Source organism: Callorhinus ursinus, unplaced genomic scaffold, assembly GCF_003265705.2.
Source record: "Callorhinus ursinus isolate GAN/ISIS: 27379988/994484 unplaced genomic scaffold, GSC_fseal_2.0 scaffold3, whole genome shotgun sequence".
NCBI classification, from domain to species: Eukaryota; Metazoa; Chordata; class Mammalia; order Carnivora; family Otariidae; genus Callorhinus; species Callorhinus ursinus.
In genome coordinates, this window is record NW_027397065.1 from 30867401 (window position 1) to 30893817 (window position 26417).

General features: G+C 43.1%; 1 long non-coding RNA gene across 3 annotated transcripts in view; it reads right to left on the reverse strand.

The window, feature by feature from the left end:
- The window catches only part of LOC141371895 (uncharacterized), a 180919-nt gene that overhangs the window by 54029 nt on the left and 100473 nt on the right, over positions 1–26417 (reverse strand). The window contains exons 4-5 of one of the 3 annotated variants that reach the window (XR_012377203.1): positions 19924–20175; positions 18652–18699 (exon numbers count right to left, since the gene is read on the reverse strand). The exons of 1 other annotated variant lie outside the window; for it this stretch is intronic. This is a non-coding gene — a long non-coding RNA (uncharacterized lncRNA). Of the gene's footprint in view, positions 1–18651; positions 18700–19923; positions 20176–26417 lie in introns of those variants that run through there. One more of the 3 variants, XR_012377202.1, reaches the window with a different exon arrangement.

Genomic DNA, 26417 nt, shown 5'->3' on the forward strand with positions numbered 1-26417 from the left:
GAGCCAGTCTGTACCTCAGTTTCCTGAAAAACTGAGTGGATACCAGTTGCTGGCTGTTGATCCATTTCTTCTCTGTAGTAAAAGAGCCCACCCCCCCCTGCTTTTCCTTGAGGAAACCACCCTTCCCACATGCAGTTTGGTTAGTCAATCCCACCCTCAGCTCCAGCAAACCAATGAAGCCATAATAGGCTATAATCATTAACTAAGGGATGGGAAGATGACCCAGCTTAGACAAAAGGAGAAATAAAACACCCTCTGCTGGGCTATCTGGGAGAAAAAGTTTTCTCACGACAAAGAAGGATGCTTCTCACAACTTGGATATAACAAGAAAGCATGTAGGTCTTGGAAATCATCTTCCAATGAAAAGGACAGAGAGTTTTAGTTACAGGTTAATGACTGAGGGATGAACAGACTAAAAAACAAACAAACAAACAAACAAACAAACTGGAACATTGGTTTGAGATGCTAGATCAAGCCATACCTGAAGTAAGTAAGATCCACCTCTGGACTGATTAGTAATATGAACCAATACATTCCTTTTATTGTTTAAGGCATTTTGAGTAAAAGTTTCTATCAATTGTTACTGAAATATTCACAACAGACACACACCCAAGAAAGACAATTTTCTGCCAATATGTGACCCTGTAAGCAGTCCTTAACAATAAAGGACAATGAAGGCAGTCGGAGTCAGGAGATTCGGCATCAGGCCCAGGCCACATATGGCCACTAATCCTGAGCTCAACAATGATGACAGTAACAGCAACAGCTAGAGCTGACTCCTCATTAGCCAGGAGCCTATTCTAGCTGCTGTACACATAGCACTGTAATCTTTACAGAGAGGAAGATGGAGACTGCATTTCTTATTTTACTGATGAGGAAAACTGAGGCTCGTGGAGATAAAAATAACCTGCCCAAGGCCAGAGAGTTAGGAAGCTAGTGACTTTTTCTTCATAGCACAGATGTGATAGATTTCATTATGATAGCTCTCCCCCACTGAACTGAAAGTGCCATGAGGCATTCGAGAACCTTTGTCTTTTTCACTGCTGGATTCCCGGTGCCCAGAACAGCTGCTGCACAGAATAGGCCCTCAGGAAAGAATGGTTGAGTATAAAATGAACAAGATTCAAACCCAGGCCTGGAGCCAACTCTTTTCACAGCTCCAGACTACCTCTCATTACCTCATTCTAGGAGTGAGCCTCTCACATGCTTAAGAACACCCCTGCCTCCTCTGATCTCGTGGAGTGTTTTAAGTAACTGGCCTTGCTTCATAAGCCCTGTCATGGAATCCCTTGACCATCCTGGATCTCCTCTAAGAATCCCATGATACCTGCTGGTGGTACCATGTGCAAACAAAAGAGACCGACTTGGTGGTAGACACAGAGCTGGACTCTCTACAGACATTACCTCATTCAGTCCCACCATACATCTGTAAGGTGGGGAGCAAAACCCCTGTTTGGCAAATTGGAGCACTGAGGCCCAGAGAGGTTACATGCTTATAAGGTCACAAACAGATTGAGGATTGTCTGACTCCAAAGTTTTTTACACATCTCTTTAAAAGCCACACTATAAACCATTTGTCCCATGAATATCATGAGCCCTGGAGCTAGATTTGGGGGTTTAGTCAGAATATGTCAAAAACATTACAAAACAGACATTTGGTCATTCATCATCATTTCAACATACAATTTTGAGCACCTATTATGTGCCAGGTACCATGCTAGGCAGTGAGGACAGAGTCTCTGTCCCTTCTTCTTTCACGGTTCAGTGTAGTGTCAGCTGAGACTCTCCTATCTTGGGGTTGGGTCGATTGCACACTTGGTGCATCAGTTATAGTAGAATACAGTACAGCAACAAAGAGACCGTATTAGCCAGGGTGGGCTAACTGCATTAGAAACAACCTCAAATACCGGGGACCGAAAGTAATAAAAACAAATTAATCTCTTATACAAAGTCTGATGGTCATATTCTCGGGTGGCTCTTCTCCAAATGCTTATCCAGGAACCCAGACTCCTTTAATACCGCGGCTCTGCCATCTTGTAGCTTCAAAGTTGCCCTAGTATCAGCTAGCTAGAAAATGGATGGTTTTACATGGGAGATTTTTATGGCCTAAGCTTGGAGGTAGCATATATCCTTTCCCCCCATAGTCTACTGGACAGAACTGAGCCACATGACCACAATAACAGCAAGGGAGCCTAGGAAATGGAGAAAAACTCATGGAACTTAGTGCCCACCAAGAATCTCTTTCAAAGACTCCAAAAAGTCTGTGGGATTTTTAAAGAATTCCAAAACTCCAAATATTCCAAATTTCTAAACTGGAATATGAAGTGTAATCCCTTCTGTGTAGCAATTCAAGGTGGGGATTCAAGTCAGCAACACTTATATTCTATACTCATTCAGGGACTCAGGCTGGTGGCAGTTCTGCCATATTGAAAAGGCTTCAGAAGAGATTTTAAGGGCCAGACCTAGAAATTGCACTCAATACTTCCACCCATATTTCACTAGTTAGAACTCAGTGATATGACCATATATGAAGGGAGGGGAAGGAATGTAGTCTATATGCCAGGCAGAAGGGACAAGTGGATTTTTCCAGATTGTTAGAGAATTCTATCCCACCCAGATGTTTAACTGGACCTGCCAAATACCAGTTACTTCTCCTCTCTTCCACTGACACCCCTCCCTAATATGCTCCTCTATGGCTTGACATGTGTCCATTTAGCTCTGGCTCCAATGTGACATCTCATAGTTTCCTAATTCTGGCCTCTAAGTACAAGTCCTTCTTTTCAACAAAGAGGTAATTTGAAAAATTACTGAATGTGCTCTCAATAGGAAACTTCACGTTCTTCTGCAGTTCATTCATCTGGTGATAATGCACTTAGACTTTATCATTTCTCCACTGGAGGATGGCAAGGACTTGTCTGTTTTGTTCAGTACTCTAATGCTAGTGCCTAGAACAGCATGCTTGGTACCCAATAAATATTTTTTGAATGAATGTATGAATTTTCCTTCAGTCTTAGAATCTGAATAGGGAGTCCATATTTGATGCTGAAAATAATCCTCCCTGCCTCCTTATATATGATCCTACCTCCCCAGTCCCTGGAAGGGCACTCTGACCACAAGCCACACCTTTTCCAAATGCTCACTAACTCGCTCACTCAGCACCCACTTCTTTTCCACCCATAGCAAACTCTGAAGAAGCCACATACATCACAAGGCCTTTTTTCCCCTCTTTTGTTTGCTATTGCTGATATGTAGAAACTAGAGCAAAGGTGACTTCAGAGTCTGTCTGACCCTTATTTCCAATTTTTGTCATCATTGGCTGTCAGTATGGAATCTGCCATGGTTGAGATATGTGGAATAAACCCTCAAGTGAGCAGAAAAAGATGTGTCTGAATTCCAGCTAAACCACTTAGTGGCTATGCAGTTTCTATAAATCACCTCAAGGCTCTGAGCTTCAGCTTCCTCTTTGGTAAGCTGATAACAATATTCACCCCCTCAACTTCACAGGATTGTTGTAAAAATGCATTTTGTTTTCATTCAAAAGCTATTTATTGGTAGCCTACTATACGCCAAAACTTGACCCAGGCTCTGGAGATACATCAGGGAATAAAACAAACTTCCTGTGTCTCAGAGTTTATGGCTGGAGGAAACAGACTGTAAATAAATCAAAAGATGAGTACATAATACATCAGGTGGTGGTGAGAGCTATGGGAAAGAAATGTTACAGGGTAGAAAAGATGAGGGCTCTTTAATATCTTATGTAAGACGGTCCAGAAAATGACACTGGAAGAGAGACTTGAAGGAAGTGAGTGGGCCATACAAAGATATAAGGGAAGAGGAGGTAAGGCATGTGAATAGGTCCCGAAGTGACAGTATGATTGGTATTTATGAGCAACAGCAGGGAGGTCAGATTGGCTGGAGCAGAGTGAATGAAAGAAGGGTGGTAGGTGATGAGGTCAGAAAAGTGACACGGAACTAAATCAATCAGAGCTCTATAGGCCATGGAAAAGATTTTGGCTTTTACTCTGAATAAGATAGAAAGCCATTTTTTACTTGAACAAAGAAGTGATGCAACATGGCATACACTTTGTAAAGATCATTCCAGCAGCTATGCGAGTAGGACTCACGGAAGCTACGCTGGAAGCAAGAAGACCAGGTAGGAGGTTACTGCAATGAAACAGGTGAGAGCTGACACAGGGTTGGACCAAGCCAATAGCGGAGAAGGTGGTGAAAAGTGGTCGGATTATGGATATATTTTGAAGGTAACATCAACAAGCCTTCTGGATGGATTAGATGTCAACTGAAAGAGAAAGAGAGGAGTCAAAAATGGCCCTAAATTTTTGACCTAAGATGTGATAAAATGGGGTTGCTACTTACTGAGATGAGAAAATTGCAGAAAACATAACATGGAAGCTCTCACTATGTTAGGACCTCAATCTCGGAAATGTTAGTTTTGCGATGTCTATTAGACATCCAAATGGTGATGTATGACATTGGATATGTGTACTGGGAGTTCCAAGATGAGGTCCAGGGTAGAGCTATAAATTTGGGAGTTGGCAGTCTATATAAAGCCTTGAGAATGGATAAGATCATTTAAGGAATGAGTAGAGAAGAACTAATTCTGAGGACTGGACAAGAGGAACTCCAATATTTAGAAGTTTGGAGAAAGAGAGAGGCACGGCAAAGAAAAACAAAAATAGAAGCAGTTAATGAACGATGTACAAAGAGGAACGAGAGACAGAAGAAAGAGGGTCAGGAAGGAGGGGCTAACATAAATTTCCATTTATGATCCAATAGATTGGCCAAGTAGCATTATAGTAGATATAAACCCAAATATATCAGTAATGAAATCTAAATGGATTAAGTAGTTCAATTAAAAGTCTGTAATTATTAAACTAAATTAAAAATAAAATCCAATATATGCTGCTTACTAGAGATATACCTTAAACATAAGACATAGAGCAATTAAAAATTAAAGATGACAAAAAATATAACATGCAACCACTATCCAAAAGAAAGCTGGAATAGCTATACTGATAGCGAAGTAGACTCAAGGAAAAAGTATAATTGGGATAAAGATACAAGTTTCATAATGATGGGTTAATTCTCCAAGAAAACATTAAATTCTCAATTTATACATATGCAAAAACCATAACTTCAAAATACATAAAAATTGACAGAATTATAAATACATCCACACTCATAATGGGAAACTTTAACACACTTCTCTCAATAAAAGGTACAGCAAGGAGAAAAATATCAGTAAGGATATATAAGCTATAAACAAAACAATTAACAAATTTGATATATTGGTATGTACAGAACACTGTGCAGAAAAGAATGCACATTCTTCTCAAACGTACGTGGAACATTTATGCTGGCCATAAAAGTTTCGACAAGTTTCAAAGAATTGAAATCACTCAGAATATGTTCTCTGACCACAAAAGCACTAAGCTGGAAATACATTTTTGAAATAAGTAAAAATCCCTCAATTTCTTGGGAATTTAACAATATACTTTTATATAGGTCAAAGAAAAAAATTTCAGCTGGAATTGGAAATCATGAAAATACAACAACATATCAAAACACAGGGGATGTAGCTAAACGTCTGCTAAGAGAAAACTTATAGCCCTAAATGCATATATTTAAAAAGAAAAAAGAATAGAAATAAAAAATCTAGTTATTTATCTCAAAAATAAGAAAAATAGCAAATTGAACCTAAAGAAACTAGAAAGGAAGAAATAACAAAAACTAAGAGCAGAAATTAATGAAATATAAAACAAATATTCAAGAGAGAAAATCAACATGCCTAAAAGTTGGCACTTGTAGAAGAATAATAAAAGTATTAGGTTTCTAAGAAGTCTGATAGGAAAATAGTAAAGAAGGCACAAATTACCAGTTGAATTTGAAAGGAGGACATCAGTTCATATGCTACAGATATTTAAAAGATAATTACAATATATTATGAATTTATTAATAAATTTTCAATTTTAGATAAAATGAAAAATGCTTAGAAAAACAAAACTAACAAAAACTGACACAAGAGAAAATTAAAAAATCTATGATAGTCCTATACCTATCAGAGTGTTGAAGCTGTAGTTAACAATACCTATACAAAGAAATCTCCAGGCATAAATGGCTTTCCCCTAAGTAAATTCCTCTAAATATTTATGGAAGAAATGACACCAATCACATATAAATAGTTGAATAGACTAGAAAAAAGAAAATGTGCACACCCTATAATTCCTCAGGAAGGGATAACTAAGTAGCATTTCCCAAACTACTTTGACCCAGAACCTTTTTCTCTAGAGCAGTGCTGTCTAATAGAAACTTAATGCCAGCCACATGTGTAGTTTTTTAAAATTTTTTATTGTTACGTTAATCACCATACATTACATCGTTAGTTTCTGGTACACTGTTCCATGATTCATTGCTTGTGTATAACACCCAGTGCCCCATGCAGAACATGCCCTCCTTAATACCCATCACCAGGCTAACCCATTCTCCCACCTCCCTCCCCTCTAGAACCTTCAGTTTGTTTTTCAGCGTCCATCCTCTCTCATGGTTCGTCTCCCCCTCCCATTTCCCCCCTTCATTCTTCCCCTCCTGCTATCTTCTTCTTCTTTTTCTTAACATATATTGTATTATTTGTTTCAGGGGTACAGATCTGTGATTCAACAATCTTGCACAATTCACAGCGCTCGCCATAGCACATACCCTCCCCAATGTCTATCACCCAGCCACCCGATCCCTCCTACCCCCCACCAATCCAGCAACCCTCAGTTTGTTTCCTGAGATTAAGAATTCTTCATATCAGTGAGGTCATATGATACACGTCTTTCTCTGACTGACTTATTTCGCTCAGCATAACACCCTCCGTTCCATCCAAATCATTGCAAATGGCGAGATCTCATTCCTTTTGATGGCTGCATAATATTCCATTGTGTGTGTATGTGTGTGTATATATATATATGTGTATGTGTATATATATATGTGTGTGTATGTGTGTGTGTGTGTGTATATATATATATATATATATATCACATTTTCTTTATTCATTCATCTGTCGATGGACATCTTGGCTCTTTCCACAGTTTGGCTATTGTGGACATTGCTGCTATAAACATCAGGATGCACGTACCCCTTCGGATCCCTACATTTGTATCTTTGGGGTAAATACCCAGTAGTGCAATTGCTGGATCATACAGTAGCTCTATTTTCAACTTGTTGAGGAACCTCCATACTGCTTTCCAGAGTGGCTGCACCAGCTTGCATTCCCACCAACAGTGTAGGAGGGTTCCCCTTTCTCTGCATCCCCGCCAGCATCTGTTGTTTCCTGACTTGTTAATTTTAGCCATTCTGACTGGTGTGAGGTGGTATCTCATTGAGGTTTTGATTTGGATTTCCCTGATGCCGAGCGATGTTGAGCACTTTTTCATGTGTCTGTTGGCCATTTGGATGTCTTCTTTGGAAAAATGTCTGTTCATATCTTCTGCCCATTTCTTGATTGGCTCATTTGTTCTTTGGGTGTTGAGTTTAAGAAGTTCTTTATAGATTTTGGATACTAGCCCTTTATCTGATAGGTCATTTGCAAATATCTTCTCCCATTCTGTCGGTTGTCTTTTGGTTTTGTTGACTGTTTCCTTTGCCGTGCAAAAGCTTTTTATCTTGATGAAGTCCCAATAGTTCCTTTTTGCCCTTGCTTCCCTTGCCTTTGGCAATGTTTCTAGGAAGAAGTTGCTGTGGCTGAGGTCGAAGAGGTTGCTGCCTGTGTTCTCCTTTAGGATTCGATGGACTCCTGTCTCACATTTAGGTCTTTCAACCATTTGGAGTCTATTTTTGTGTGTGGTGTAAGGAATTGGTCCAGGTTCATTCTTCTACATGTGGCTGTCCAATTTTCCCAACACCATTTGTGGAAGAGACTGTCTTTTTTCCATTGGACATTCTTTCCTGCTTTGTCAAAGATGAGTTGACCATAGAGTTGAGGGTCCATTTCTGGGCTCTCGATTCTGTTCCATTGATCTATGTGTCTGTTTTTGTGCCAGTACCATACCATCTTGATGATGACAGCTTTCTAATAGAGCTAGAAGTCCAAAATTGTGATGCCGCCAGCTTTGCTTTTCTTCTTCAACATTCCTCTGGGTATTCAGGGTCTTTTCTGGTTCCATTCGATTTTTAGGATTATTTGTTCCATTTCTTTGAAAAAAGTGGATGGTATTTTGATGGGGATTGCATTGAATGTGTAGATTGCTCTAGGTAGCATTGACATCTTCACAATGTTTGTTCTTCCAATCCATGAGCACAGAATGTTTTTCCATTTCTTTGTGTCTTCTTAAATTTCTTTCATGAGTATTTTATAGTTTTCTGAGTACAGATCCTTTGCCTCTTTGGTTAGATTTATTCCTAGGTATCTTATGGTTTGGGTGCAATTGTAAATGGGATCGACTCCTTAATTTCTCTTTCTTCTGTCTTGTTGTTGGTGTACAGGAATGCCACTGATTTCTGTGCATTGATTTTATATCCTGCCACTTTACTGAATTCCTGTATGAGTTCTAGCAGTTTTGGGGTGGAGTCTTTTGGGTTTTCCACATAAAGTATCGTATCATCTGCAAACAGAGTTTGGCTTCTTCTTTGCCTATTTGGATGCCTTTTATTTCTTTTTGTTGTCTGATTGCTGTGGCTAGGACTTCTAATACTACGTTGAATAGCAGTGGTGATAGTGGACATCCTGTCGTGTTCCTGACCTTAGGGGGAAAGCTCTCAGTTTTTCCCCATTGACAATGATATTCGCTGTGGGTTTTTCCTAGATGGCTTTTATGATATTGAGGTATGTACCCTCTATCCCTATACTCTGAAGAGTTTTGATCAAGAATGGATGCTGTACTTTGTCAAATGCTTTTTCTGCATGTATTGAGAGGATCATATGATTCTTGTTCTTTCTTTTGTTAATGTACTGTATCACGTTGATTGATTTGTGGATGTTTAATGAATCTTGCAGCCCAGAGATAAATCCCACTTGGTCATGGTGAATAATCCATTGAATGTACTGTTGTTTCCTATTGGCTAGTATTTTGGTGAGAATTTTTGCATCCATGTTCATCAAGGATATTGGTCTATTTTTTGGAATAGTTTCAGAAGAATAGATATTAATTCTTCTTTAAATGTTTGGTAGAATTCCCCTGGGAAGCCATCTGGCCCTGGGCTTTTGTTTGGTGGGAGATTTTTGATGACTGCTTCAATTTCCTTAGTGGTTATAGGTCTGTTCAGGTTTTCTATTTCTTCCTGGTTCAGTTCTGGTAGTTGATACATCTCTAGGAATGCATCCATTTCTTCCAGATTATCTAATTTGCTGGCATACAGTTGCTCATAATATGTTCTTCTGTTTGTATTTTGTTGGTGTTGGTTGTGATTTCTCCTCTTTCATTCATGATTTTGTTGATTTGGGTCATTTCTCTTTTCTTTTTGATAAGTCTGGCCAGGGGTTTATCAATCTTGTTAATTCATTCAAAGAACCAGCTCCTATTTTCGTTGATCTATTCTACTGTTCTTTTGGTTTCTATTTCATTGAATTCTGCTCTGATCTTTATTATTTCTCTTCTCCTGCTGGGTTTAGGCTTTATTTGCTGTTCTTTCTCCAGCCCCTTTAGGTGTAAGGTTAGGTTGTATATTTGAGACCTTTCTTGTTTCTTGAGAAAGGCTTGTATTGCTATATGCTTTCCTCTCACGACTGCCTTTGCTGTATCCCAAAGATTTTGAACAGTTTTCATTTTCATTAGTTTCCATGAATTTTTTTAATTCTTCTTTAATTTCCTGGTTGACCCATTCATTCTTTAGTAGGATGCTCTTTAGCCTCCATGTATTTGAATTCTTTCCGACTTTCCTCTTGTGATTGAGTTCTAGTTTCAAAGCATTGTGGTCTGAAAATATGCTGGGAATGATCCCAATCTTTTGGTACCGGTTGAGACCTGATTTGTGACTTAGGATGTGATCATCTGGAGAATGTTCCATGGGCACTAGAGAAGAGTGTGTATTCTGTTGCTTTGGGATGGAATGTTCTGAATATGTCTGTGAAGTCCATTTGGTCCAGTGTGTCATTTAAAGTCTTTATTTCCTTGTTGATCTTTTGCTTAGATGATCTGTCCATTTCAGTGAAGGGGGTGTTAAAGTCCCCCCCCCCCAGTATTATTGTATTGTTGTCGATGTGTTTCTTTGCTTTTGTTATTAATTGGCTTATATAATTGGCTGCTCCCATGTTAGGGGCATAGATATTTACAATTGTTAGATCTTCTTGTTGGATAGACCCTTTAAGTAGGATATAGTGTCCTTCTTTATCTCTTATTACGGTCTTTGTTTTAAAATCTAATTTGTCTGATATAAGGATTGCCACCCCAGCTTTCTTTTGGTGTCCATTAGCATGGTAAATGGTTTTCCACCCCTTCACTTTCAATCTGGGGGTGTCTTTGGGTCTAAAATGAGTCTCTTGCAGAGCCACATGTGTAATTTTAAAACTTTTAGCCACATTAAAATAAAAAGAAGTAGGTGAAACTAATTTTGAAAATATATTTTATTCAATATAATACACCCAAATATTATCAATTCAACATATAATCAATATAAAATTATTAATGAGATATTTTCCATTCTTTTTTGAAGACTAGTGCTAAGGCTTTAAAATCTGGTGAGTTTTGTATGCTTCCAGCACATCTCAATTCAGTCCAGCCACATGTCAGGTGCTCAGTAGCCACATATGGCTACCATATTGGACAATGCAGCTCTAGTGACATGTGGGTTTTCTGTTTTGCAGAGCACTCTTCAGGAAACCCTGCCCTAAAAAGAGAACCATGGCTAAAACCTTCCCGCCAGGGGAGGAGATAAAATATGCTAAGAGTCTCTACAACAAATTATTAAAGGTATCATCCCAGAAGATTGGTGAGGCATTTTGGAAAACATCTCAACCTATGGAAGAATTATTTTTTAATTAAAAAGTAAAAGACAGGACATGGGGTCAAATCTTTCTTATTGTACAGTGCTGTTTTGGTTATCTTTTGCTACCTAACAAATCATCCCCAAACTTAGTTGCTTAAAACAACATTTGTTTGTTTGGGCAGGGTTTGGTGGGGACAGTTCACCTCAGCTACATGTGGCATCAGTGAGGGCAGTTTGGCTGGAGCTGGAAGATGCATTTTCCAGGTGATTCACTCAAATGGCTGGCGAATTGGTGCTGGCTGTTGGCTGGGAACTCAGTTAGGCTATCAACAAGTAGAGAAGAATCATGGTCCTCTCCAAGTGGCTGCTTGGGCTGCCTCCCAGCATGGCGGTGGGATACCAACAGGGAGAAAGCAGAAACCACCAGGCTTGTCAAGGCTAGACCTTGCACTGGTACAGCACCATTTTTGCCCTGACTTACTTGAAGAGGTGAAGAAATAAATTCCACCCCTGGTGTGGGGAGAGACAAAGCACTCGTGACTATCTCTGATCCACCATAGACGTTATAGTATTTTCAAATCCGTATTTGTTCTTCCCAGTGATGTTTTTCAGTTTTAATAATTTATTTTTTAAATAAGCTTGAAATAGGGGCACCTGGATGGATCAGTTGGTTAAGCATCTGCCTTTGGCTGAGGTCATGATCTCAAAGTTCTAGGATTAAGCCCCACATTGGGCTCCCTGCTCTGCGGGGAGTCTGCTTCTCCTCCTCCCTCTGCCCCTCCCCCTGCTTGTGCTCGATTTCTTTCTCTCTCTCAAATAAAGTCTTTAAAAGAAATAACAAACAAACTTGAAATAAATATAACAACATCTTAACAATTTACGCATGTGTGGAACACAAATGTTTGCAATAATATGTCTGTATACATTTTCTATTTAATTTTTTAAAATAAATAGGCTTCAATTTTTAGAATGGTTTTAGATTTGCAGAAAAATTACAAAGATACTATAGCGTTCCCCTATATTCCTCCTCCCCACACACAGTTGCCCCATTATTAGCAACTCACATTGGTATGGTATATTTGTCATAACGTTTTTTTTTAAGATTTTATTTATTCTTAGTTTTGAGAGAGAGAGAGAGAACAAGCAGGGGGGAGGGGCAGAGGGAGAAGCAAAGTCCCTGCTGAGTGGAGCCCGAGGCAGGGCTGGATCCCAGGACCCTGGGATCATGACCTGAGCCAAAGGCATATGTTTAACCAACTGAGCCACCCAGGCACCCCATCTGTCACAATTAATGAACCAATACTGATACCTAATTACTTAATTTATTCATTTATTCAGATTTCCTTGGGTTTTTTGTTTGTTTTTTAGAGAGAGGTGGGGGAGGGGACGGGCAGAAGGAGAGAGAGAATCTTAATTAAGCAGGCTCCATGCCCAGTGTGGAGCCCCACATGGGGTTTGATTCACAACCCTGAGATCATGATCTGAGCTGAAATCCCGAGTCAGATGCTTAACCAACTGAGCCACCCAGGCGCCCCAGTTTCCTTGGTTTTAAACTAATGCCCTTCAGATCTGGATCCCATCTAGGATGCCACGTTATATTTAGCAGTCCCATCTCCTCAGGGTCCTCTTGGCTGTGACAGCTTCTCAGACGTTCCTTGTTTTTTATGACCTTGATAGTTTTGAAGAGCACTGGTCAGGTACAGCGCAGGATGTATCTGCTATCTGTCTCGTGTTTTTCTCATGATTAGATTGAGGTTACGGGTTTGAGAGAAAGACCACAGAGATGAAGTACTATTTTCATTACAATGTATCAACAGGATTTATGATTGTTGATGCTGACCTTGATCTCCTGGCAGAGATGTTTTTCAGGTCTCTCCACTGGGAAGTTCCTCTTTTTTTTTCCTTTTGCTTAGTGTCTTCTAGCAAGAAAGTTGCTAACGTGTAGCCCACAATTGAGGAGTGGGGAGTTACGCTCCCCTCCTTCAAGATGAAGTATCTACGCAAATAATGAATCATGGAGCACTACATCAAAAACTAATGATGTAATGTATGGTGATTAACATAACATAATAATAAAAAATAAAAAACAAAACAAAAGATGAAGTATCTACATATATGATCTGGAATTTATCTGCACAGTGAGTTGTTTCTTCTACCACATTTATTGATTTATCAATCATTTGTTTATATTGGTCTGGACTCATGGATATTTATTTTACGCTTTGGGTAATAAAGCAACACTACTTTATTTTGTTGCTTAATTTGTTCCAGCTTTGGCCACCAGGGGCGCTTTCATTTACTTTGCAACGTTTTGATTGGATACTATCACTGCCATGAGAAAGATAAGAAAAAGGCAGTCCATTTAAGGGATCAGAAAGTCCAGGACATGACAGCCCACCTCTGACTTCCGAACCTCCACTACACACACTTAGCCCACCCTGGACCCTTTGCTGCTGCCCAGAAGATAGGCTGAGATCACTGGGCAGCTCCTCCAAGAAAGTCAAAGAAGTCACGGCTGGTCTTAGGAGGTCCTTGTGTGTGTGGCTGCTCCATATTCTGAAAGTTCATAGCCAAGGAAAGGGTAATTATACACCTCAATGGAGAAACAAAAAATATGTGAGCAGCACTGGGTTATCATGAAGTGGTTCAAGTCTATAAATAGTGCTACCCTGCATGGAGCACTGGGTGTTATGAACAAACAATGAATCATGGAACACTACACCAAAACAAATTATGTAATATATGGTGATTAACATAACAATAAAAAAATTTAAAAAAAAAATAGTGCTACCCTGGTCCCCAACCATCTCAGGAGCAAATTAAAGCTTGCCATGGTGCTGGGCATGAACTCATTGCCCTGCCCCACCCCCAGCACTCCATGGGGTTTCACTGAGAGTACCATGGATGCCCAACAGACCAAGATCCAAGAACACGTATACTCCCTCATGTACAGGAGGGGAGCGTGCAGTGGCCCTCTCATGACACACATTGTTCTGGAACCTCACAAACAACCTTCACGATGGCCACAGACCCCCAGGAACCAGTGTCCTGGACATGGTCAATGACTGAACAAATACTTCTCTTTTGATCCAGCAGGGAACAATCTTGAGAAATAAACTGGCTCTGGATGGAAAGTATAAAAAATAGCACTATAAAGAAGGTCTTATTTGAAGAAACTTTCTTACATGCTCAAATCCTTCAAGGGTCAACCATGGGTCCATGAGTTGGACGTGTGGCTTTGTTTGGGGGAATAAAGCTACTCCAACCTTGATCTCAAAACATGCTCAGAAGTCATTCAAATGTGAGGTCCATTTCAATACCCCAGTTCCCACTGACACAGGGCAAATTCTGTATGGACTGCTACAACTGAAGACTTTCATAACACAGCAAATGCTTTCATTTCTTTTTCTTTTTAAGTCCAAAACCTCTCTTTGCAAGTATTGTTAAAACAAAGTTTCATGATAAGGTATTTCAAACATTTAGGCAAGTCTTGAGGATATTAGCGCAGACTGTAACCTGTAATTTTATCAAGTCTTAACATGATGCCATATTTGCCACACGTCTTTTTTTTTTTTAAAGAAAGACAATATTGCAGAACCCCTTGCATCCTCTATGCACATGCTCAGCCCTTGCCCCACTGCCCCTTACCTGCCCCTAGCTGACACGTATTCTCGGCCGTTCCCACCAGCTTCTTCTGTCCCGCCTTCCCCTCAGCCCCCCTAGAGAGCAGCAGTAGGTGACCGTATCAGGAAGGGAGTGCTGGAAGAGACCCACCTCACAGAGCTGCTCAGCCAGAGAACAGGCCTGCTGGGCACAGCTGTTAGGAAGAGGAGTGGGGTGTGGAGGAGAGAAAGGATGAAAAATATGGCCTAGGGCTCGAAATGCATTTCAACCTTCCAAAGACAAAATATGCTGCAACAGATCATATCATCTGTTTTGTCCAAACTCTCTTTTGTTGTTGTTAAGTCACTGTGCTTAGGATGAAAATGCCAACATTAAAGAAATCTCACGTTCTTCGTTCTCTTAAGGAACTGAGGGATGGGAAGCAGGAGGCCTCAGGGCTGGTGGAAGAGAGAAGGGCACAGCGCTGGGAAAAGGTGGGTGAGGCCAATGCTGATTTGGCTGCAGAGTACTGTTAAGGTCCAATGATGTATTAAGTGTTATCAGACTTGTAAAAAATATTTGATAATCCAGGGAATGTTTTGGCAGGCTAGTGGTTTCCAAAAATCTATTTCTGCAAGATTTCTGCTGATTAAATTAATGCTATATGGACGGGTTCCTTCAGGGACATCAACTGAATCAAGCCATAAACCAACAAACATAAAGAGGGTGGGGAGGACCCAAAACCACACTCATTTGCTAAATTTCCAAACTAAACTTAAATTTTGTTATTAAATCCAACCAAAGCATTTTCAAAATATCACTTGCCAGACTGGTTCAAACCGGAAGCACACGTCTGTTTCCAACACGACTGGTCTGGACCCAAGTCTAGTCTCAGGTCCAGTCACTTGAAGGGAAGGAAACTATCAAGGGCATGCTTTGTGCTAGGCATTGTAGTGGATATGTCACTTTCTACGGCTTATTTAATCCTCACAAAACCCTCTGAAGGATGACATTAATCCATCTGATAACAAGAGGATGCCGCAATTCAGCGAGGTTCAGTAACCTGCACAGGGTAACACAGCCAGCAAGCAATTTATATGGATGAGCCTTGGATTAAACACAACCCACACGAGCTCCTATTTTTCTGTGGTGGTCTCACTTCTATGGTATTTGTGTGTTGGTTGGGCTGTTTCAGATTGCAGAGGGCAGAAATGCTCCCGCTCTCTCTGGACTTGGGGATGAATTTTAAGAATCCAGAGGAAGTGAAGGAGCCCAGAAAGCAAGCAAAATCACAGTAACCAGATTCGGGCTTCTGTGGAGCGTCACAGGGACCTGTCCTCTCAGCGGGGGCCGTGCAGCTGCCGATTCTAATAACACTGCCACTCTCAACAGAGCCTTCCTTTTTCTCCTTCTCTCTCTCTCTCCTGCTCTGCTTGCCTCATGCTTTCTGTCTCCTGGCTCCATCGCTCTATGCCCACCATGCCCCTATGGGGCGTACGTGCCTCCCTTGGTCAAACAACGGTTAGTAGAAGGCCTTCCAGAGGAACCAGGCACCGCATGGGCGGCCACCATCATGTGTCCGGCCAATCTTTGGTCCAATCACGCGTGACTCGGGTAGTAAAGCCACAGGACATAGATGTGGTTAATTACGTAGAAGATACCATTTTCCTCAGAAAGGAGGTGTGGGTGTGGCAGGCCCTGGGGGTCTCCAGGGCTTCCATATTAGTGTCCTGTGGCCACCATGACAAAGCATTACACATTGGATGGCGTCGATACAACAGATATTTATTCTCCTGCACAATACAGGAGGCTGGAAGTCTGAGATCAAGGTGTCACCAGGGCTGTGCTCCCTGTAAAGGCTCCAGAGGAGGTTCCTTTCTTGCCTCTTCCAGCTTCTGGTGGCCCCAGGCGTCCCCTGACTTGTGGCTGCTTCCCTCCCACCTCTGCCTCTGTCCTCACACAGTCTCCTCCCCACATTTCTCTACGCCCTCTCCTCCAAGGACACCAGTCATTGGATCCAGGGCCCACCCTAAATCCAGGATGATTTCATCTCGAGATCCTCAACTAAAAACATCTGCAAAGACCCAATTTCCTGATAAAGTCAACTTCTGGGTTCTCAGGCAGATACAAATTTGGGGGGTATGCTATTTAAACTATTACAGCTTCTCTTCGGTACACTGTGTCATCACACAACACCCCCAAGGTGTATCATGGGCTCCGAGATAGCAGGAGTTGTGCAGTTTTTCTTCTTTTGGAGGTGCCTTAGCACATGCCAGGAGCTAACTAACTGCCTACTGACTTATCCAGAATAGACCGGAAAAAGTTTCTGAAAAATCAACATCATTTTATTCAAGTCCCTACCTGTTGCATGGTGCTGTGCCCATCTGTGGCATCCTGCATGCATCGTGGCTGCCTGGTAGCAAGTTTCTGGGCCACCCATGCCACAGAGCATCGTCCACAGAGATGTGGATTGCAGCTCTGCCTGTCTTCTGAGCAGAGGTCTGACACCATAGCTTCTCCATCCTGGAGTCAACCTAGTGCGGATCTAACCCTCCCTTCTAGTGTGTTCCGGCCCCTGAGCCAACTGGGTCCAAAATCCATGCTGAGGTTCTCTTTGTGTTCATCCTCAGTTGCCTGAGGAGGTAGACGAGTCCTGTTCCAGTTTGGCCTTGTTCACTGAATGTTCTCTGGTGGGAAAACAAACCAAACCAAACCCCAGAACTCTGGTTTGGTTCTTAGTGATATAAAAACTATTTGGATTTGGTTGGAGGTTGAGCAAACTGGTGCAGTTTGTTCCGGTTTTTGGTTCATAGTTCAGGCCAAGTCGCTGATCCAGACAGAAAGAATGTCCCTGGAATGCCTCTTCCAACTAGGGCTCAACAGCTGAAAGGGCTGGGTGTCCAGATGGAGGCCGCCTGCTCAGCAGACACCCAGGGGCTTCCCTGCAGCTCCAACCACAGGCCTCCGAGGTCCTGGGGACGGGGTCCGGAGGCACATCTGGCCCGGTTCTCCGGGGCCTAGCCCGGAAGGTCATGCTACCTTCCACAGCCTGGAGCAGCATGCCATCACCCCCGGGGCCAGGCCACGAAGCATGCCCTCAACCTGAGGACTGGGGACAGAGCGGGGGCAGCCTGGTGGTGGGGGTCACTGTGTAAATCTGTTACAGTTTCCACATAAGCACAGCTCTGGTGATCTCAGTCAAGGAGGGGCAGGGAGCCACCGAGAACCCAAATATGGCTAGGTGGGAAACAATAGGGAGTGATGGACCCTAGAGGAGCCAACCAGAGGCATTCAACTTCAAGCAGTTTGCTGCCTGGTACTCCTTCTGTGAGGCTGGCAGGTCTAAGAGGCTCGCAAAGGAACATGCCTGCCTGCCTTTGGCAGGCACCAATTCAGAGCCCTGTTTCTGGTGGCTAAAGCTGCAGTTTCCCTCCCCAGCCAGGAAGCAAGGCAGAGCCAAGGACAAGGCATCAGGAGAGCTCACCCCCAGGGAGCAACTGCAGGGGACAGAGCAGCTGGGGGCACTGGGGACACCTGGCAGTGAATCATCAATCAAGAACTGTGAAAGGAAAACACATTATTTCCACTCTAGTCTCCCTCCCACGCTGACCACACATCAAAGGGGTCCTCAGACGCAGGGAACTAGTCAGCTGGGTTGATCAGGCCCTGAATGCTGGAAACCCGAGGGCTGGGACCAAAAGGCACGTCCCTGAGGGACTGCCCTAATTCTGCAATGTGGGAAGAGACACACCTCTGGCCACCATGCAGGGAGCTGACAAACATTGTCAAGGGAAACGGAAGGAAAGTTCCGAGAAGATCTCTTGTCCAAACACCTCAGTTTCTCAGGATTATTTTTCCCATCCTTACCCTTTAAATAATCCACCCAAGGGCAACCTTATCAAAGGCACGTGGGGTGTTCCCTGACTTAGCCTGAAGCCATTTTTATTCCGCCTTGGCTACATGGATAGCAAACGCCGCCTGAGACACAATCCAGAAATATTTCCTAGTGCTGGCTGCCCTGACAGGATTAGACCGCTAGCTAGCACATGTGATTTCAGCTGGGTGTGCTTTGTGTTAAACTATGCTTGCTACGTGCTGGATTCAATTATAGGTTTTCTTACACTTACATCTTCATTAGTTCTACATTGCCGAGTAGATGGAATGTGCTGTCAGCTTAAAAAAAAAAAAAAAAAGTGTTATTTTTTTTTTTCAAGGATTCAACACTGTCCGGTCCTATTAAAAAAAGAAAGGAAAAGAAAATCTTGGCTCCAGCATACATTGCTAATGGGCATGGAATTGATTCACGAGTCTCCAACTCTAGTTGTATAAAAGTAATTACTGCAACCTCGAGTAATTGCTTCCATATTCAATATTCACAGAAGGCTGCACATGTTTTACATATATATATGTGTGTATATATATATATATATACATACATATATATATACATATATATATTGAATTGGGAGAGAATAAAATATAAATAAAAAAAAGAACTATCAGAGAACATTTAAACTACTCATACACTACATACCTCTAAAAAAAAAAGTCTTTAGCTGTGATAAAGATCCTGACAGAAACAAACGAAGCCAGGCCAGCAGAGACTAGAGCCCTGAAGACCCCAGCCCTCCAAAACTGGAGAGCAGGTGGTCTGGGCACGGGAAGTCATGAGGAGCAAGGTCTATGGTAGCCTCGAAGGCCCACCTCACAGCCAGCAACTGTCAGTGTGTGGCGGCCACTTCCTACTCAGCAGCACTGCCTACCCCAAAGTCCTGTGAAGCCTCTGCCTGGCCCCCAGTCTGTGGAGCTTCATGTCCTATGTGTGGCTCTGGAAACCACAGTCCCCGCTCTGTCCCCCAGGTGGGTCCCACAGGGCTGGATGGTATTGGCATAAGAGGGCACCACATGGGGTGGGGCAGAGCATTCCCATACAGCCCCAGAAACCACTTCAGGGAGGAAAGGGATCCATGAGGAAGGTCTGTAGACCTGAAGGAACCTTTCTGAGCAAACAGAGAGACATTCAGAGTTGGTACCTCAGGAAGGGAGTTAAAGGCAGGCCTTCCCGCTGATGTGTGGATGACAGAATTGATTTCATGGATCTAAACCTAAGACTTGACGTTGCTCTCTGTTACATTTCACGCTTGGTTGGAGCCTGAGACCTCTTGGAGCTTTCTTTCTGACATCTATAGAATTGCCCTTCTATCCTGGCTTTGTTTCAGCCGCAACTGTGATAAGCCTACGTCCCTCACATCTCTCTGTTGAGACCACTGACGACAATGCTGGACAAAGAAAGCTCTCCATGCAGATGGGCTCTGCCCCATTTATCAAGAAGGGTTGGTCAGCAGGTGCGTGCACACCTACCTGCTCTGCCTTCTATTAGACGGTTTCCCCTCTTACCTGACAGGATAATTCCCGATCTGGGGGTTGAGAGGAAGGACCAACTTGGCAATCGAGTTGCTAATGGTGTCTTCTTCTTGTCTGGGTTCACGAAGAGCTAGGCAATGTGGTGTGGTGAAGTGACCCAGTGGAGCACGCATGCAATGCTGTGGGCCCTGGCCCAGGCTACTGGTGCAGATCCCACACCACAACTGGAGAGGCTCCTGGCTTCTCTTCAATGTTATCTCTGGCCAGCCTCTGTGGATCCTCAGCCTGGCAAGAGAGGTCCATTTTAAAAATCCTGGCAACTGTGTGGGACCTGTCACACACTGCCTTTGATTTTGGGGTCTTGATTGAAGTTCAAACCACGTAATTTTTTGTTGGGCTCTGTTTGTCCTCTTTCTCACCTTGGACTTGGTTCACCAAAGTCTGTCTTCCAGAAGGGTGTCAGGGCCCAACAGGCCTCAGAGGCATTTCCTTGATATATAATCCATAAGGAGTAGCAGGAGAAGCAGGAGAACCTCCTCCATCAGGAGGTTCAGCCCAAGGACATGAGACATTTTTAAATAAGAGAATGAAAAAAATTAACTGTTTGAAATAAATAACTGGAATTCCAGTTAACACACAATCAAGGTACATCTGGTCATTTGAAAAAAGACAGTGTGGCTAACTGAACATAATAGTAATAATAATAATAATAATAAAGACCTTATTTAAAAAAAAGAAGACAATGTGAGCTTCGGGATGCTCCGGAGGTATAAAAGGTTTAAATTCAGAAAAGCTAGAGTTGGCACAGCTCCAGTGCTGCAGAGGCCTGGCCTGGGGGGGTGGGGGGGGCACAGCAACGCTTCTCCCCAGGGTGGCCCAGGGCTCTCTGCTCCCCTCGTGGAGTGCTCCAGGCACCACATGTTCCCGTTTCACAAACTAACGGTGGTTATGATTAGAAAAGGGTTTTGCTGCCAACTTGAAAATATATAGACCAGCAGCACTAGAAAGTGAATTTCAGCTCCTTACCCTGCTGGCTGAGGGGCAGCGGCTCATTTGGGCTATATAAACAGAAGGTACGGGCTGAAAAATTTGAAGAGAAATAGCTGCCATCAGTGTCCTACAGGAGGGTAAAAGGACTATCCAAAGGTAAATTCTTCCAGAGTTCTGGCCTTGGTTTCCTTTTCTAGAAAATGCTAGAGGCCTTGGGCAGTTGTGAGGATTTAGCAAAATAATAACGCAAGTGGGAGCACTGTTGGCAGAGGGGAGAGGAGAGAAAGGAGAGACAGACAGAAGATGTTGCCTCTTCACCCACAAACCAACCCACGGAAAAAGGCAGAGTCAGAAAAAATTTTCTTCATTCAAAAAATAGTTACTGTTCTGAACAGTGTTCTAAGTGCCAAGGTTATTACATCAGTGAATAAAGCAGGTGAAAAATGCCTGATCAAACTATGCCTGCAGCTTTATAATCCCTAGACATTTGAGCCAATAAATTCCTTGTAGCATTTCAGCCAGTGTGAGCTGGGTTTTTTGTTGCTTTCAAAGCAAAGTGCCCTAACTGTTACTGTCATCCTTTAGACATGGCGACACCTGACCAAACCCTGGGTCTCGTCACATTTCACTCCACATTCAAATTAAGGAGGAACACTAAAGACAAAATGCTCATGTCTCTGTCTGAAAAACCAGCCACCTCTGGGTGGCACACAGCTCTTATAAATAACCAGGAAACAGATTCAGGCTGGAAAAGGAATTTTAACAATTTCAAAAGAAAAAAAAGGAAGGAAGGAAGGAAGGAAGGAAGGAAGGAAGGAAGGAGAGAGAGAGAGAGAGAGAGAGAGAGAGAGAAAGAAAAAGAAAGAAAGAAAGAAAGTAAGAAGGAAGGAAGGAAGGGGGGAAGGGAAGGGAAGGGAAGGGAAGGGAAGGGAAGGGAAGGGAAGGGAAGGGAAGGGAAGAAGAAGGAAGGAAGATGAAAGGAAAAGAAAAAAGAGAAGAATTCCACAGGAAATTGAACAGGAATTTGGGAGATAGAATGTAGCAAGCTTCATTGGACCATGGCCAGAACAACTGGCCAGAACAAGCCTCCCTTTATTAAAGGGAGAGCTTGCGTGTCCCAGAGTATTAAGACCTTCCCAGAGTCTCTCACTGAAGATACATTTAATGAATGGTATTTCTGGGTACAGTTTATATATATTGATAGACATTTTTTGTTTGTTCTGTGTCCCCTGAAGCTCACTTGGGAAAGATAATGCTCTGAACTTTCAGGATCTTCAAATGTTTTTTTTTTTGTTTTTAGTTTTTTGCTTTCTTACAAAGCCAGTGTGTTTTGTCCTCTACTTTGTAAACTTCGTGAAATAAACCCCAGTTGTCTTGAAGTCTAATGGGCCATGCCCCCTAACTGCGGATCAGGGCTAAGGATGATGACACAAATGTTCTCAGGAAGATTTGTAACAGCAACACACATGCTCCTTTCCTTCTAGAAAGTAATCGAACAGCCTTTCAACAAGCCCTTCCAGTGCTGTAAGTTGCCAGGGACATTCTGCTATTTCTGCCTCACCAACACTGCTCCTCCATCTTCTGTTAACAACAATCAATTTTCCTGGGGGAACCAACTTTCCTCCACTCTCAGGGCTGGTGTTTCAGTTAGGTCTGACCCCCTATCATGGCTGCAGGACAGGAGGGACCGGTGACCCAGACCCAGACAATCAGAGCATCACACCCTCCAGGTCACATGTTAATTGGTTTAAGGATGGTCATACGGCTCAAACCAAGCCAATGGGAATCAGTCCAACAACTTACATTGAAATTTTTGGGAAAAACACTCTTCTTTCCCAGTGAGGTTGCTTAGCTGATAGCATGCAAGTCCAGAGGACCTTGGTGCTAATGGGAAGACAGTAGAACTGAGAGGGAGAGATGGAGTCTCGATGACATATTTGGACCCCCAGATCCAACTATGCCTGAAGGCAGCCTCGATCTATGGGAGCTTGAAGATATTTGAGCCAAAGTTTTTCCTTTTTTTTTTCTTTTGCTTAAACCAGTTATATTTCTATCCTGTTCAACCAATCCTGGTTAATTTGTAAGTAAAGGCTGCCTAGGTATTCCCTACCTAGCCTATCCCTGCACATAACACACTCAATCATGGCAGTTTAGAAATAGCTTGGGCCCTACTATCTACTCTTTCCAAACGGTGCTTACCTTTAAAAGGATGCAGCATTCACAATGCTGCCCCTCCTTCTATCCTCTCCCCTCACTATGAACTCCAGTTGTTCTCAAAGCTGTGACTACAGACCCCACCACCTTCCATTAACCCCATGGACCTTTAAATCTGGTGTACTCACTGTGGCCCAAGATCTTTTTTTAGAGGAACCCAAATAGTTGCTATATATAATGTTCTTGCGGTGGTAGATGAGAAAGCAAGAACAGGAGTCCTGATCAACATGGACTTACCTGGGGCTTTAGACTAATGCTCAGCTTGGCTTCAGATTAGTTAGGAAGTGCTCAGAAAAAGAAGGAGCTCTAGCACCCTAGCACCGTGGACAGAAAATCAACAGGCATCTGTCATAAGTGTTTCTGAATCCTTCCCAGACAGCTCCCTGGGTCCTACAGTAATTACTGAGTGCTTTTCACAAAATCTCATGATCACACTTCTATGTCCTTTTCTGGAAAGGCCACTGAAGACCCCATTACCCAGCACCTGGTAAGTGCACAGCAAAGACCAAGTGGTGGCTACATGAGGCCCTCAAGCCACATGGTGTTGTTCACAGGTACACAGAAAAAGGCTGGCCTCAGGCTCTGAATACTAACGATCACCTTCCAGAGCTGTGGGCCAGGTCTACTGAAGCTCAAAGTGCACTGGCAACCTTCTGCTCTAGGGGGTCGGCAGTAGGCTGAATAATGGCCCTGAGTACCAAGGCCCAAAGATGTCCCTGTTGTAATTCCTAGGACCTGCGATTGTGACCTTGGAACAAGGGGCCCTGCACATATGATGAAGTTTAAGACCTTGAGATGAGGAAGTGACCTTGTAGTATCGCGGTGGGCCCAGTGTAGTCACAAGGCTCCTTGTAAGAGGGGCACAAGGGGAGTCAGAGTTAGAGAAGAAGGCCATGTGATGATGGACCAGAGGTGGGGTGACGCACTCTGAAGATAAAGCCAGTGCCCAGCACCAAACAATGCAAGTGGTTTCAGCAGGTGGGAACCCCAAGGACACAGATTCCTCTCTAAGGCCTCCAGAAGGCCAGCACCTTGCCTGATTTCTGACTTCCAGTCTCCAGAACTGCAAAAAAATAGTAATAATAACAAATCTGTGCTGTTTTAAGCCACTACCTTTTAAGCTGCTACCTTTGTGGTACCAGGAAACTAATGTAATTTGCAGTTACTGCACCTGGATTTTGCAATAACTGTGTCCAGATGCCAGCAGTAGCTCCCTGTGCTCAGCCCAAGCTGGGCTCTGGTTGTCATGGCTGCGAAGATGCTGCCAGGACATGACAGTGTCCCCATCTCACAGCTCCCAGACATCCTGGCCCTTCTCCTCTCCTAGACGGGATCCCTGAGCTCAGGCTCAGAGCCCTGCTGATCAAAGAGAGCCAGCAGGAGCCTCTGAGGAGCAAGGAGGCGAACATTCCTTCACCAGTCACCAACTCAGCTATAACTGGATAGGATGTGGCATCTCCCACTGGCACCTTCCCCCACAGAAGCATTGTATAGAGAAAGGATGGCCAATACTTCACAGATGATGCACAACAAAGATGTACTGACTGAATGAAGGAAAACTATGTGTACCACTTTCCTGGGGCCAATGCAACAAATTACCACAAAGCTCGTGCCTTAAAAAAAAAAAAAAAAAAAAAAAATGTTCTCTTAAAATTCCAGAAGGCCAAGAGTCTGAAAACTGTCTCACTGGCTAAGGCCAAGATGTTGGTGGGGCAGGGTCCTTTTGGAACCACTGAGAGGAGCATCAAAATACAGAAACAAGAAAATGTCACTGTGGCAAAATCAAGGACAGTAACTGCAAATTACATAAAAACCCACCAAAGAGAAGAATGCATTTTCAGTGGGGAGTTCTCTCTGGGAGAAGCCAAGCTAGTTTCTTTGGGCCATTTCTGCCCTTTGTGTTAATACTGCATTGGTGACAATTCTAGTGATCTCCCTTCAAAGTAATACACTCATGTGGCCCCTTCCCTCCACTGGACCCTCAACTGGGACTTAGTAAATTCTAACTGCATTCATGCATGGGAGCCAGGTGGGAGAGCTGTAGGCAGTCTTCACTGGCTTTTACCCAAACTAGAAAGTAGCCAAGTGCCTAGAGCTGCCCTCTCCTCCCACTGTCTGGCCTTATGACCAACAGAATAGAATGTTCCCTGTCCTCATAGACCAAACAAAGGCACAGGAAAATGGTGCCCCTAGGGTATGGCCGTTAATATGTCAACAGACTGTTCTTTGTCGAGATATTCTCCTGGGCAAAAACTCCAACACAAAACCTCAAGATACAACTCCTCTTTCTCTCTAAATTAACATCAGCACTGGAAGAAAGATCCTTGTCACCATCCTCATAGAGGCAACCATTTATTGAACACGTATACATGCTACTCTGCAGAGAAGTGAAGAAATTCAGCCAAGTTCATGTACTCGATTCAATCCTTATGTTGCTTCCAACAACTGCTGTTCATACATAGAGTTGCCACATCCACCTATGATGGGCTGTTTCCTCAAAACTACTAACTGGTAAGGGTTTTGTTCTTCTCCTGCTATTTTGCATTACCCCAGGATAATCCCCCATTCATGCAGCAGCCAGGGTGTTCTGTATCCTCTACCCCAAGGAAGGGATGACACACAATTGGAGTCTTTTCCTGCCTTGAGTTTCAAAAGCATACTGCCTTCAGGGCCCGTACAGGGCCTATTTGCAAAGGCCACATGACAGACTTAGGAGAAGCTGTGATTAGGGACAGCAAAGCTTCCCATCATGCCCAGGTCAAGGTGCCCCAGACTCGCGGAAGCAATGGAGGTAAAGCAGGGGATAAGAGAGGACCCTGTCTCCTGCCCCTGGACGTGGCCCAAGGACAGTGGAGAGAATGACAGAGGCCCCACGCAGTTTCTCCCAAACTTCAGACATTGATGAGTTAAACACCGCGTGCTTTTGCTGTCACTTTTCACCTATAGCAGCATTTACTTGCTTTTTCTCTGTAAATCAACTTTAAAATAACTCTTCGGTTGGTTAAGTGTCCGACTCCTGATCTCAGCTCACTCAGGTCTTGATCTTAGGGTTGTGAGTTCGAGCCCTACACTGTGTGGAGCCTATTTTAAAAAAAAAAAAAAAAGATAAAATAACTCTTTTTAAAATGTAGCTTCCTCCTAAGCAATAATATTCTTAAAATCAGAGACTTGGGACACCTGGGTGGCTCAGTCAGTTGGGCATCTGCTTTAGGCTCAGGTCATGATCTCAGGGTCCTGGGATCAAGTCCTACGTCAGGCTCCCTGCTCAGCAAGGAGACTATTTCTCCCTCTCCCTCTGCCCCTCCCCCTGCTCATTCTCTCTC